The sequence below is a fragment of the Ambystoma mexicanum genome, chromosome 5q (assembly GCF_040938575.1).
Source record: "Ambystoma mexicanum isolate Mex_15411 chromosome 5q, UKY_AmexF1_1, whole genome shotgun sequence".
Classification (NCBI taxonomy): Eukaryota; Metazoa; Chordata; class Amphibia; order Caudata; family Ambystomatidae; genus Ambystoma; species Ambystoma mexicanum.
This window is the reverse complement of record NC_090933.1, coordinates 34,706,564-34,720,677: the sequence shown is the minus strand read 5'-3', so window position 1 is coordinate 34,720,677 and position 14,114 is coordinate 34,706,564. Positions and strand designations below refer to the sequence as shown.

The following is a 14,114-nucleotide window of genomic DNA, read 5'->3' as shown; positions in this document are numbered from 1 at the left end:
TGAACAATGCAGATAGCTGGAGGTAAATCAGGCCCCTACTGGCAAATAAATGCCGGAATTACTGGCATTGGTATTACCAGTGCCAGTAATTCCAGCAATCCCTTCCATGGAGACCTGTGGGACTCCATGGAATGGGGATTTACTACCGTTGCCGGCATCTAGAATATCCCAGTAATACCGGTATATCAAGTGTCAATAACGGTAGGGGCAGTTTGCCAGAATCCCGCCGGAATTACCGATGGGATACCAGCAAACTTGTAATAAGGACCTTTGTCTTTATGAATAATAACATTTCATAATGCTTTATTTCGACTGTAAAGTCATAAAAGCTTCATCTAACAATACAAATCAATGTTACATAAAGTCATCATAGAGGGGAATAATCTCAGAAATAAAAATACATAAAACAGTGCATAAAAAAGTTTGGAATCACAACCATTAAACAATTCATGAACCTCATCATAAAATCAAGGTGCCCCAGCTTCAATATTGCATGAACTTAATCTTCTTTAGTCTCACTCACCATGCCCACACGAGATAGTAACTGTCATGATGCCCGCTCCCGGGGAGCCGGTTCAAGCCCTGCGTCCCCGAAAGCGGACATCCAGTCCCCAAGGAAGGACCCAGCAACCCCATATAGGGGCCCGTTGGACATCAGTCCTGGCGCCATAGGCGCCAGGCTCATTATGGGAGTGCTTGGGTGCACTTACCTGATGCAGACCATGCTGCAGGATCCCGGCCTCCTTGAGGCCTGAAAGGAACTACTTTACCTGTGGGACTAATTTACCATCCGGGCGTGGTCGGGGAAGGATACATACCTGATTGAAGGAAGGATACATACCTGGAACTTCTTCCAAGGCTGTTTAAACCCCACCCGAACAGCCACACGTGCTTCGCGTTGTTCTGCATCTAGCAGATGGACGCTCACCGTGTCTGCTCCTGCATCCTGACTTCTGCCACGCCTGCCAGCATCCTGGATCACCTGCAAAGGAAGAGAAGAAGAGAACAGAAGAAGGAAAAGTCCTTACCTGCTAAATCCCCATCCCGGAGACATCTCGCCGACAATCCTGAAAAGGAAGACTTTTATTTAAAAGCTCATTGCGTCGATCGCTGCAGCGCCACATTCCACTCACCTTTACAGGGCGCCTCCATGTTCAGCAGCGATCATCCGGATTCGCAGTCACGCCCCAGCGCCTAGGGAGAAAAAGACCAGAACAAAAGGTGAGAGAGAGAAGGGAATAAGGAAAGCTAAATCTCCATGTTAAAACTTACCTGTTGATTCATTCCCTCTTCATTTCGGGTCCGTGCCGCATCCTGGCATTTCCGCACTCCGGCCCCTAAGGGGAAAAAGAGACATCAGCGTTAATGAGCGAATGAAAAGACATTACCAAAAAACGCTCATTAAAGATTTACCTGATTTCTACAAGGATTTCACCTCTCATCTCGGGTCGGTGCCTGTTCCCCGGCATTCCGTACCTCGGCCCCTATGGGAATAAAGACACTAGCATTAGTACATTAATGCATGGACACAAGGGGAACCTCTTATCAAAAAACTTACCTGGAAGCCAAGCAAGTTTGGTTCTCACCAATCCGAAAATCCAGTGAAGTAACTGGATACCAACACGCCTGCATCAGAAGCAGGATGGAGAGCTCGTCCTTCCAGACCCTAAGGTGAGACGCTACGAGAAATCACAGAAGGGTTTCGAGGAGGGTGAGAGGGGAAAGTGGGAGGCCGATTGCATTACCCCGCAGTTAGTTAATCCCCTATTTTCGCCTACAGAAGGATACTTCTGCGAGCCAGACAAGCCAGATTTGGGGGCCCGGTCCAGTCCGTCTTCCGAACCCTGCGCATCACCTTAGAAGAGGTCACAGCAGCGCGAACCAGGCCAGCGCCTCCGTGGGAGTCAGGTGAGCGTAACAGAACGCGAAGCCTTCCTACAAATTCCCACCCAGGCGCTATGGAAAGTTCTGAGACTGATCAGTTGACCCAATTACTGGGGGAATTACGGGCCGAAGTACATGCCGCTCGTCAAGAGACTAATGCCCTCAGGAGGGAATTAATAATATCAAAGGAAAGAACTGATTACCTGGCCAGACAGCTTTTGCAAGGTCAAGCTGGGCAAACTCCTCTACCCGGTTCCAGAGGGAACCCCGCTCCTGTGGTTTCCAGTAACCCTGTGCAGATTAATCTACCTGGCAACATGCCGCTGGCCCCACCCGAACGCTTTGCTGGGGACCCCAAACGATTCGCCGTATTCATGAATCAGTGTCGTTTGCACTTCCTATGCAGACCTGGGGCCTTCCCTAATGATCAGACCAAGGTAGCCTTTGTATTGTCATATCTCAGCAGCTGCGCTGCCGATTGGTCAGTTCCACTGGTTACTCAAGATGACCCGATTCTCCGTGATTTTCAAAGGTTTCAAGCAAGCATGGAAAGGTTATTTGCTCGACACTCTCAGGGGCAGGCTCTGGATGACGAACTTCTATCCCTGCGACAGGGCAATCAGGACCTCCTATCCTATATTGCAACCTTTAATAGACTAATTGTGGAAACGGGATGGCCAGAGGATAAAAGAGTCACGTTGTTTTATCGAGGCCTTCGCGGAGAATTTAAAGATGTCTTGGCCCAAGTTGTAAATCCGCCCCAAGAATGCACAGAGTATATAGACTTAGTGGTCCAATTGGATCACAGACTTCAAAACAGAAAAGCAGATCGGTCCAGGTTTGAGACCCGGGTGTTGGTCAAGACCCATGCTAATCCCAAGGGAGTTGATGTCTCTGAGCCTATGCAAATTGGAGGGGTTAAAGGACCCTTAACTCAAAAGGAACGTGAAAGGAGGCGGCAGTTAAAATGATGTCTTTATTGTGGGAATTCTGGACACTTTCTACGAGATTGCCCGGCAAAACCGCCCCGAAAGGCGGTAGGAGCCGCTGATAAAAACCATGAAGACTCTGTTTCGGGAAACGACTCCGCCCGACAAGTGTAGGGGTCCGCTTGCCGAGCTTGAAAACTAACTCTCAGACCTCGCATTTTATTGTGCCAATGGTTCTCGTAGATCCAGAACAGCCTAAGCGGTTGCATGCAATAAAGGCATACATCGATAGTGGGGCTATTGGAAACTATGTGGACCGTGAATTGGTCTCTAGGATTAACCTCCCTCTCCGTCCTAAAACCAGCAAAGATGTCATCACCACAGTCGATGGAACTGAAATTGCCTCTGGACCGGTAACACATTCCACTACTGAGGTGACTCTTATTGGTCCCGACGGCCATCGGGAGGGTGTTGTGTTTGATGTAATCAAGGCTCCACAGTTTCAGGTTATTCTTGGAATCCCTTGGTTAGAGACACATAATCCTCGAATTGATTGGCGAGCTAAGAGAATAACCTTCCCGGATTGTACACAAACCTGCTACCCAGAAAACCTGAAGATTAATCTAGCATCTGTAACCTCTGCCTCCATGCAACTACCTCCGGAATACCAAGACTTTCAGGACGTCTTCCAAAAGGAACAGGCCAACACGTTACCTCCTCACAGATCGTACGATTGCCAAATCGATCTGGTGCCCGGTGCACAACCCCCTTGTAGCAGGATTTATGCCCTTACCGAACCTGAGAATCTGCATTTGAGACAATATTTGGATCAATACCTAGCTAATGGTTTTATTCGCCCGTCAAAGTCCCCGGCATCCTCGGCTTTGTTCTTCATGCCCAAAAAAGAAGGCGACCTTAGAACTTGTATCGATTACCGCGCATTGAACCAGATAACGGTTAAAAACCGTTATCCTCTGCCTCTGATCCCTGAACTCCTTGACCAGGTGAAGGACGCTTGCATATACACCAAGTTAGATCTCCGGGGGGCTTATCATCTGGTACGAGTTCAAGAAGGCGACGAATGGAAAACTGCCTTCCGTACTAAATATGGATTATTTGAGTACCAGGTGATGCCTTTCGGATTGTCTAAACGCGCCGGCTGCCTTCCAATACTTCATGAATGATGTCCTTCGGGAACTCATCGATGTTTGTGTTGTTGTATATATCGATGACATTCTGGTGTACTCCTCTTCGGAATCTGATCACAGAAAACACGTCAGGGCAGTACTTGAAAAACTGCGCCAACACAAACTATTTGCTAAATTGGAGAAATGTGTTTTCCATACCACAGAAGTCGAGTTTCTAGGTTTCATCCTGACACCCAAAGGAGTCCGAATGGACTCAAGAAAAGAGGGTGCCATCCTCAAATGGCCATCACCTAGCTCTGTAAAAGGGGTTCAAAGCATGCTCGGCTTTGCCAATTTCTATCGCAGGTTTATCCCGGAATTTCCAAACGTGGTACAACCCATTACTGCACTCTTGAGGAAAAATAAACGTTTTGAATGGTCTGAAGAAGCCGAGCAGGCCTTTCAGGATTTAAAAGCTAAGTTTACCTCCGCACCTATATTGAAACACCCGCGTCCAGATCTCCCTTATGTCGTCGAGACTGACGCATCCAGCCTAGCCATGGGAGCTGTCCTGTCCCAAAGAGATCCCAAAACCAACCAACTGCATCCCGTAGCATTTTAGTCCAGAAAATTCTCGGCACCCGAGGTTAATTATGCAATCACGGACAAAGAACTGTTAGCCATTAAGTCCGCTTTTAAAGCCTGGCGGCATTATCTGCTTGGCGCTTGACATACCATCACAGTGATCACTGATCACCCTAATTTACAGTATTTGAAAACCGCCAAGGCTCAGTCATCACGGCAGCTCCGATGGGCTTTGTTTTTCGCTGAATTTGATTTCGTGATTACCTATCGACCTGGCTGCAAGAATGGCAAAGCAGACGCCTTATCCCGAATTGGAATGGGAGAATCTGATACAAACTCAGAACCAGTACCAATAATTCCCGAACAGAGGATTCTAGGCATGACTTTGTTACAGACGCTTGAAGACATTCAAGCCAGAGTGAAACAACTCCTGGACCCTACAACCTTACAGGAATGGATACAAAAGGGATCAGACTTTACCATAGATAATGGTTTACCTTGTTTCCAAGGACGCATATTCCTGCCACATAAGGAATTACACGAACTAGTTATTTCCGGTTATCATGATACATTAATAGAGGGACGCCCCGGTATTGCCAAGACAGAGGAAAAGGTGAAACGACAATTTTGGTGGAGCTCTTGGCGAAAAGATGTTAAATCTTTTGTGATGTCCTGTGGTGTTTGCGCCCAAAATAAAAGTCAAAAGAAAATACCAGCCGGTCTCCTTCAACCTCTAGACATACCACCAGCACCCTGGCACACCCTATCAATGGATTTTATTACGGACCTGCCTCCTTGTTCGGGGTACAATACTATCCTGGTAATTGTGGATTTGTTTTCCAAAATGGCCCACTTTATTCCTTTGAAAGGTTTACCTTCAGCTTCTGTACTAGCCAAAGAATTCCTCGAAAATATTGTTCGGCTACATGGATTCCCATCTATACTAATCTCTGACCGGGGAAGCCAATTAATTTCCCACTTCTGGCGCAAATGTTGACCTATCGACCAGTCACCATCCTCAGACCGATGGTCAGACCGAGAGGACAAATCAGACCCTTGAGCAGTACTTACGGTGTATGTTACAGCAATCTGAAAGCAACTGGAAAGACATTCTTTGGATAGCTGAAAACGCATATAATAATTCGGTACACTCTGGAACTGGCCACAGTCCTTTTTATACTTTGTTTGGGCATCACCCTCGAACCTCAAACCTTGACTCACCTCAGAACCTCAGAATGCCTGCAGTAGAACATCTGCATTCTACAATTACCCAAGCCTTCAAAGAGGCAACTACGCATTTACCACAAGCCAAGAGAAAATACAAGGAGAATGCTGATCTACATCGGAGTGAAGCACCTCCGTATCAGATTGGGGATCAAGTGTGGTTAGCTACCAGACATTTACCACTCAAAGGGCCTCAAACTTTTAACCCAAAATATCTGGGACCTTATTCTATTACGGCAATAATTAACCCAGTGGCTGTTAAACTTGATTTACCAGCTAGTATGCGAATTCACCCTGTTTTTCATGTGTCACTTCTGAAACCAGTGGTACTCGGAACCCGACTACTCAAACCTCCAGAACCTATTCTAATAGATGGGGAGCCCGAATTCGAAGTGAAGAACATTTTAGACTCAAAAATGTTTAGGTCAAAACTGTTCTACCTAATTGATTGGAAGGGGTACGGACCTCAGGAGAGGTCGTGGGAACCCAGCGACCATGTGCATGCACCTCGATTAGTCAGGAAATTCCACCGACTCTTCCCAGACAAACCAAAACCCCAGGAGGGAACAACCTTGGGAGGGGCCTTGGGGGGGAGTGCTGTCATGATACCCGTTCCCGGGGAGCCGGTTCAAGCCCTGCGTCCCCGTAAGCGGACATCCAGTCCCCAAGGAAGTTTCCCAGCAACCCCATATAGGGGCCCGTTGGTCAGTGTCCTGGCGCCTATGGCGCCAGGCTCATTATGGGAGTGCTTGGGTGCACTTACCTGATGCAGACCATGCTGCAGGATCCCGGCCTCCTTGAGGCCTGAAAGGAACTACTTTACCTGTGGGACTAATTTACCATCCGGGCGTGGTCGGGGAAGGATACATACCTGATTGGAGGAAGGATACATACCTGGAACTTCTTCCAAGGCTATTTAAACCCCACCCGAACAGCCACACGTGCTTCGCGTTGTTCTGCATCTAGCAGCTGGACGCTCACCATGTCTGCTCCTGTATCCTGACTTCTGCCACGCCTGCCAGCATCCTGGATCACCTGCAAAGGAAGAGAAGAAGAGAACAGAAGAAGGAAAAGTCCTTACCTGCTAAAATCCGCATCCCGGAGACATCTCGCCGACAATCCTGAAAAGGAAGACTTTTATTTAAAAGCTCATCGCGTCGATCGCTGCAGCGCCACATTCCACTCACCTTTACAGGGCGCCTCCATGTTCAGCAGCGATCATCCGGATTCGCAGTCACGCCCCAGCGCCTAGGGAGAAAAAGACCAGAACAAAAGGTGAGAGAGAGAAGGGAATAAGGATAGCTAAATCTCCATGTCAAGACTTACCTGTTGATTCATTCCCTCTTCATTTCGGGTCCGCGCCGCATCCTGGCATTTCCGGACTCCGGCCCCTAAGGGGAAAAAGAGACATCAGCGTTAATGAGCGAATGAAAAGACATTACCAAAAAACACTCATTAAAGACTTACCTGATTTCTACAAGGATTTCACCTCTCATCTCGGGTCGGTGCCTGTTCCCCGGCATTCCGTACCCCGGCCCCTATGGGGAAAAAAACACTAGCATTAGTACATTAATGCATGGACACAAGGGGAACCTCTTATCAAAAAACTTACCTGGAAGCCAAGCAAGTTTGGTTCTCACCAATCCAGTGAAATAACTGGATACCAACGCGCCCCTGCATCAGAAGCAGGATGGAGAGCTCGTCCTTCCAGACCCTAAGGTGAGACGCTACGAGAAATCACAGAAGGGTTTCGAGGAGGGTGAGAGGGGAAAGTGGGAGGCCGATTGCATTACCCCGCAGACAGTTAATCCCCTATTTTCGCCTACAGAAGGATACTTCTGCGAGCCAGACAAGCCAGATTTGGGGGCCCGGTCCAGTCCGTCTTCCAAACCCTGCGCATCACCTTAGAAGAGGTCACAGCAGCGCGAACCAGGCCAGCGCCTGCGTGGGAGTCATGTGAGCGTAACAGTAACAACTAGCATAAACTGCCAACACATCGCTGGAATTGAGACAAGTAGAAATGGCCTCAATGGTTGTCTGACAACTTCGGGCCAAAAATAGTTGCCTTAAGTATGATACCCTCAGTAGGAGTATTGCTGGGCGTATTATTAGGAAGTGAACGATATTTTCATACACATTTCCACATATTGGGCACGCAGCAGATACATTTTCATTCCAACTGTGGCGAAGGGTTGCAATCGGTAGTATTCCTAGTCGTAGCTTGGTGTACAGAGATCTTTCTGATTTCGGGAAGACATAATCTATGTCATTTTCATAGCCCTCTGTCACCTTTAGTACAGTATGTCACTCTGCTCCTCAAAATTTATGAATAATCAAATTGTAGCCCACATTTTCAGAATGGCAGATTATTTACTCTCTATGGAAGATGATACCGTAGCCCTTTTTGTTGCCAAGAGGAAGTACAATGCATGCATTTCAGGCATCTAAAATCATGAAGGAAGATCTCTGACAAAAATTTGAGAAACTCGCAAGAATATCAAAAAGAGATTAACAAATATTGAGAAAGGTCACCCTGAAAAACAACTTACAAAGTGGGAAGATCCCAAGGGGACTGAGAATTTTGATTTTCCCAGACTTCAACAACTCTAAGGATACAGATCTCGCTGACAGATGGGAAGAGAATCTGAATGGCGGTTCGAAAGTCATGTTGGAATTGCTTGTGCAGCAAGCAACTTAGGAACACATACGAGCAGCCGAACAAATTGAAACTGTGAAGAAGGAAATTGCTAAGATGAAGGCTTCAGAGACAACCAAGAGTAAAAATTATCAAACTATGGGCCTCATCATGAGTTGGGCGGTAGAGTTATTGCCCATTCCCCATTGGGCCCATTCGGAAATTCCTCATTCCCCATTGGGCCCAATGGGGGAAATTCGCTCTAGTACCGCCGGTGGATTTCCCGCCGGCGATAATTGTGCCGAAAATTGGCAATTTTGCCGCAGATTTCCCCCCAACTCAAAGCTGGGGGGAAATCCGCCAAAGCCATGATCTGGTGGACCCTTAAATGCTGCGGTAATAGCACTACCGCCGCATTTAAGGGTTACCGCCAGACTCGTGATGAGGCCCTAGGTATGATATTCTTAAAGACTATCAAGATGGGGAAAACTCAGGAAATTGAGGACATTCTTTTGTGACTATAAAGATTATCACGAAGATCGCATATATACTTTTCAGGAGAAATTCAACCAACTACCTCGGTCTCGCTCAAGAGAAAGTATGCCAGCCTCCTCACCTTGCAGCTCAGATATCGACTCAGACCCAAATGGTAGGAGTACCAACACCTGGAACAACCAAGGAACAGATCATCAGGCAACAAAGGGGTTTATGAATCAAATTAAACACTACAAACGAGGTAATAGAAATACTTTAGTAAAGGAAGTCTTTTTTCACCTACCTGCCATCACAAGTACTACAACTCAAGCAAGAAGAGGAGAGGAAGGAGGGGGAACAGGAGGCCAAACAGACCCAAACCAACAAACCTATCAAACCAAGAGAATAACTAAAGCGAGCACCAGGGAGTTAATATAAGCAATGAGATAAACAATTGTGTTATTAATTTATCGGATAGAATAGTAACATCCGAAGAAATCTTCTTACTCAATAGAGGACTTCCATTCACACCATCCACATATTTTGTTCCTATAGACCTACACATTTATCTATTCAAATGTACTCGTAAACTTAAATTGAAAATTATTTTGCAACTCAGTCTACTCAGAGTGAAGAACATGACCACAGACTGCAACCAAGTACACTTACAATTTGTGATATTGAAAATACGCATCTACTAAGATCCGTGGGAGAAACAGATAACTTTGAGATGAGGAACACCTCACATGAATTGAACATGAGACCTCAGAATTTAGAGATGAATGATCTGTGCCCGAAATCAAGATTTATTCCACCTATGCCAACTGAAAACGTAATTGACACCTTTCATAAGGCAGTGGTCAAGGACATTAACAAAGTTATTGAGAAACAGAAACGGAAGAGAAACACTTACACCAAGAACTTATCAAGGACAGAACATGAATCTTTCACAAATCTAGGTAATGACAACATCATTGTTATTAAAAAAGCTGACAAAGGGGGTAACATTGTGATAATGAACTGTAAGGTTTGTATTATAATGGGCAAAACACACCTTGAGGCACCAGATTGCTATAATATACTGAAGACGGATCTCAGGAAGGAAGTCTTATCTGATTTAAATGAATCTATTCTGAAATGGCACAGACAAGGCTTTCTGACAGACACAGAAAAGCTTATATCGCGGTTAAAGAACCTACGTTACCAGCTATGTATTTTCTGCTGAAAATTCATAAGCAATACCAAAATATTCCTCAAGCAAGACCCATCCTAAGTGGAATTGGATGGGTGACAGAGCCAATATCTGAATATTTAGGCAACATCCTTTGCCCATTTGTTTTAAAGCTATCATCTTATCTGAAAGATATGACACAAGTTTTACAAATCACAAAGGACATTGTATGGGAATCAGAGTTTATATTGGTAACTTTGGACGTGAAGGCTTTGTACACGTCAGTTAGCCATGATTTGGCGATAAAATCTTTAGAGTACATGTATAAAGAGATTTCGGCATCGTACTATCAACATGTGGAGATGCTCAAAGAAATGCTGCAGGTCACACTAGTTCACAATAAATTCATTTTTGATGATGTGCATTATCAGCAGACAAAGGGTGTCGCCATGGGTGCTAAATATGCACCAGCACTGGCCAATATCTTCATGGGTCTATTTGAGGGCGCCCTAGAGTATACGGAAAAGTGTTTTTTCTGATCAGGTAATATCATGGCATTGGTACATAGACATCATTTTTCTAATATGGAAAGGGAACTTTGGAGACATTTGTAGAAAGACTAAACCCCAACAATTTCAAATCTCATTAATTTCCAATAGTCACAAGAATGAAATAGACTTCTTAGACCTGACAATCTATGTATCAGATGGGAAATTGAAGACACGTACCTATAGGAAGATGACATTGGTTAACTGGACCCTCTATGCCACAAGCTGCCACCATCAAACAGTGATTAATAATGTACGAATTGGAGAGTTCATTAGAGCCCTATGTAACTTTGGGGACCCAAATGTCTTTGAAAAGGATTGCAAGCTTCTAAACAGTAGGTTTAAAAAAGAGGCTATCCGGTTAAATACATAGAAAAAGCTCATAAGGAAGTAAAAAGAATGCAAAGGAACAGTACAATGGCACAAAAGACAAGGCAAGACCCCAACGCACAACAAAAAACTAGGTGTATCACAAAACACTGTAAGGATAACAAAATTGTCATTAAAATCTTAAAAAAGCATTGGCATCTTTTACACTTGGACAAACATCTGACAGAACACCTAGATGACACACCAAGAATAATCTTTACAAGGGCACCCACACTTAAGAACAAATTGAATCCTTCTATTTTACTGAATATTGATAGGGGACCAGCCATCACTGGATCTTAAAATGATCAGCTGCTTTAATAAGCAGATCATTATATTCAATTGGGTCATGTATCAGGAGATCAGCAATAGGTGGATCATCATCCTCAGGAGATGCCAGCACGTAAATGTCAGGATCATCGTCTTCATATGGTTCTTGTGTATATTGGTAATCAAACTGACCTTAATCATCATCATCAACGTAAACATGATCACATTGATCATCACTTTGATCATCTAGATCACCTATATGTTGACCTCCTTGATCATGTTGGTCAATAATAAATTACTGGTGTGTTTTGGACAGATGATTGTAACCTTTGAGATTTAGTATGAGGTGGCCCCTGACCTAGAGCAAAATATTTTTGTTTCAAATGGTTCTTCTCAAAGAAGTTCACAGAACATGATATTTTATTCATAGTTTTCTCAAACCTTTCTTTTCACCAATAACCTGTAGTAGGAGCTTTATTAAAACCAAAAGCCATAGAATCACTTTCAGCTAGAAAGGTGTGATGTGACTGTCAGGCTCCGACAAAGGGGATGAGGCTGATGTACACTGTGTGTGTTTCGACGTCCCTTCTAAAGCCGTGGAAACCTGTTTTGATACTTGTTTGCACAGTATGTGTTTCGATGTGCCATCAGAGTGTGTAGAAGATTTTTGTTTTCAACGCATGAAATTCGGCATGCAAATGCGTGATTTCTTTATTAGCGGTAGTACTTGTATCACTCGACGTCTGTTTATGTTTGTCTTGTGGCGAACGTGAAGATGAGGGCCCAGAGGATAAAGGACGTTTTGAGGCAGAATCAGTGGTGGCACTTTCATCTGATACTGCTTGTCCATGTTTCGACTTTTTAGTCTACAAATGGGTATGGGTTGTGTCCTTAGCGTGGGGGTGTTTATGTGTGCCTTTTTTGCAGAGGATGGTCTCCATCACAGGATACTGGCCTGCTTATCGGATGCGGGGACTGGCACACGGAATTCTGCAGAAACCATAATGTCTTTGGCGTCACTTTGTGCGCCGTAGCAGCCTTGCACTTGGTCAGACTATTTGGCACCCATTGGATCATCAGCGTAAGCCTCGGCCTGCATGGCGTAGGCCGCCCAATGTTTCGTACGTCTATCCTTTTATGTTTTGGGTTTAAAAAATTTACAGGACTGACAGTGCCTTACGGAGTGGTAACTCGGAAGGCCATGGCTGCACACGCAATGCGTGTCCTTCCTTGGATACTTCTTATTACAAGATAGACAGAATTTAAAAGGAGTACTCTCCATGATGTTTAAAAAAGGCAGCACATGGGGGGGCGCTGTTGCACGCCACCGAAGATGGCCGCCTAGTATTCAAGCCGCGCTATCCATAAATCCTGTTGCAAAACATCCTGCGAGTTGGGGAGACTAAACTGCAGGAGCTCAGTAGAATATCGAATCGGAAGGTCTAAGGATCCTAAACGACCCACTTTCATCCCCCAGCAAGGCTGATAACCCACTGTAATCGGCTGGCATACAGACCCGGTCAGACACAGAAGAGTGGAATAAGAGCGGGGAAATCCTCCATACCGCCCCCCCCCTACTGCGGTTCTGCGACCGAGGCGACGCAAGCCCCGCAAGGTGAAGTGGACACGGCAGTCAGACCGGAGTGCGCCACGAAGGCTGTGCAGAGGTCGAGACCGCCTGGCACAGATTAAAAGAAATATCTCTGTCACTGAAAGGAAGGGCAGAGACAAACAAATCCTGCTGGCGCCCGAGTCAAGGGAACTCACAGGACCAGCTACCAACGACAGACCCCTACCCCCACCAATGCCGCTGTGTGTGCTGAGGAGTGAGCGTGCAGGCCGGGCGGAGCGGCGGGGAAGTTGGCAGTGACCAGGCGCCATCGGAACACCATGGAATGAGGTACGTGATTGGTGGTGCCCCAACATTCCGTACGTGACATTAATCCCCATCTGTCCCTTCCTCACAATAACTGCATGGTGGTGTGGGGCGGCACCCGCTGTGCGCTGCAGAGCTGGGAAAAAGTTGATCAAAGAACAGGGCATGGCACGCAGGTCCCACGCACAGTGACACAGTGAGAATCCGGCTCAAGAGCGCATATTAAACACTAAGGGCTGGAGACAAGAGGATCACAGGCCACAATTATCAACCAAGGGCCAAATCTGATTCAAGGAGAGGAGGGCAGGCCTCGCATGGGGCACTGAAGCCTGGGGCAGTCTAAAACCGGCGTAGGTGGAGACCCAAGGGGCAGAAATAGTCAAGTCATCCACAGCTATTGTCCCCTACGATACAGGGTGCCAGGGAGAACACCCCTAAGCACAAGATATTCTGAGCGAGCCCGCTCAACTTCTCAGAATAACGGCCAGAATCACCCCACGTACCAATTAAACCATGATCCCCAGCCACATATAGCAAGTGTGTCACTGCAATGGGGAATAAACAAAAAATATACTTCCCTACACCTCAGGATATGCCTAGCGGCAATAAGGGTCTCAGGAAAGGCCCCATGGATGCATTTACCAATTCAAATATGGAGGGCGAGAACACGAGACCCCCGGCACCAAACGGTTCCAGTACCCCGCCAACTGCCGAACCCACCACTGAACCATATATGGCGGCACTACAGGCTGGATTTGCATTGGTCAATAGTAGACTGGAGGATATAGTGAGCAATATATCCTCCATCAGATCACATCTACAGTCGGTAAACACAAGAGAATCGGAGGCTGAAACCAGAATAGGGACTCTAGATGACACCTCTACTAATCAAACCAAAGACATAGAGGAGATAAAGAAATCCTTAAAACAAGTCCAATACAAGTGCGAGGACCTGGAATCACGCTCCCGGCGAAATAATATCAGGGTGGTTGGTTTGGCCGAAAAAACACTAAATGTGCCCA

The 14,114-nt window shown here is 46.0% G+C and overlaps 1 protein-coding gene across 2 annotated transcripts in view; it reads right to left on the bottom strand.

The window, feature by feature from the left end:
- AHRR (aryl hydrocarbon receptor repressor) overlaps nt 1-14,114 on the bottom strand; it is a 1,406,519-nt gene that overhangs the window by 1,257,359 nt on the left and 135,046 nt on the right. The window lies entirely within an intron of this gene.